General features: G+C 33.8%; 1 long non-coding RNA gene across 1 annotated transcript; it reads right to left on the bottom strand.

Moving 5' to 3' along the window:
- Nucleotides 1-438: 438 nt before the first annotated feature.
- On the bottom strand, nt 439-1,099 carry LOC105949544 (uncharacterized). The gene is made up of 3 exons (XR_001172102.2): nt 972-1,099; nt 671-758; nt 439-583 (listed from the first exon to the last, which is right to left on the bottom strand). It is a non-coding gene; the product is annotated as an uncharacterized LOC105949544 (long non-coding RNA).
- Nucleotides 1,100-1,354: the final 255 nt, after the last annotated feature.

The raw sequence follows: 1,354 nt of genomic DNA, 5'->3' as shown, positions 1-1,354 counted from the left end.
GTGAGGTGCATGCTGAGCTGGTTCCCGAATATTCAGTGGGACAAGCAGCCCCTTTCCGCCATTAGGGATTTGTGCGATCTCTATTTGGGGCTGTTTAGGGATGGGTTGGCTTTGTGAGGGTGGTGGTCGACGGGATGACAACTCCTTTTTTCTTTCTTTTTCTTTTCTTTTTCTTTTTTTTTTTTATGTTTATTTTTTAATGATTAAAATATAGAATGTTAGTGAATGGACAAATTTGCCCCTGAAAATCTCATGTGCAACACACGTGTTGTAATATTCCGGTCAAAATTGTCGGAATATTCCTTTTAGGAGGCACCATGCAATGAATTAACGAGTTCAGGTAAGAACGTGCAATTTTTTTTTGTTTAGGGGGCAAAATGCAAAACGGGCCATAGTTTAGGGGGTAAACTGCTTTTTACTCTACAAAGTAAATCATTTTACAACAACAGAGAGCCATTTTAAATTGGCATACTATACAAAACACAAGAGTTGTACCTTCAGCCTGCAAATATGTACGTTCTAGAAAAAACATAACAGATCACAGCATTCGTCCATCAGGCAACAGCAACATAAAGCAGCAAGGCTACAAACACACACACAAATTAAACCATCATTAATTATTTATTTATATATTAAAAAAAATTACATATATATATATATATATATATACCATCCCTCCAAAAATCCAGGTTTCCTTTGTGGAGGTGGAGCCGCCACATACTGTGGCGGCGCCACCACCGGCGGTCCTTGGTAATAACCTGCAGAATTAATTAACATCATATATGGTATATTCAAAAACAAAATTAGAAAATATATCTATATATATATAAAGTAGTAATAAAACATAATAACTATATATATTGACAAGATCATTTGATCATGTGGTATGTAAAAACTAAGATCTGTAATTAGGTAATTAGATTGAAAAAAAAAAAAAAAAAAAAAGAGAGAGAGAGAGAGAGAGAAAGTACCTTGAGCAGGGTAAGGGTAAGCATACTTTGGAGGTTCACTCATGCTTATCTTCTAATTAGAATGAAATTAAATTAGAAATTTTGAACTGAATTTAATAAAGGAAGAATATAAGGTGTTATATGTATATATATATATATATGTGCGTGTATTGTATACTATGTTTATTTATTCCTAAGAAGAAAAAAGTTGTGATGACGTGTATATGGGGGAATAAGGTATCAAATTCTTTTCTTGGTTGTAAGGAAATTTCTGGTGGAGATGTGAAAAGAAAGTTCTCGAAAAAGTTGTGCTTCGTATTCAACTTCTATATAAATTCTTTTTTTTTTTTGGTAATGCAGGAACCCGCAGCCAACCATATAGGTGCACTGGGTAAACCTACACT

Source organism: Erythranthe guttata, chromosome 2 (genome assembly GCF_056151865.1).
Source record: "Erythranthe guttata isolate IM_541 chromosome 2, IM_541, whole genome shotgun sequence".
Lineage (NCBI taxonomy): Eukaryota > Viridiplantae > Streptophyta > Magnoliopsida > Lamiales > Phrymaceae > Erythranthe > Erythranthe guttata.
This window is presented reverse-complemented; position numbering and strand designations above follow the sequence as displayed.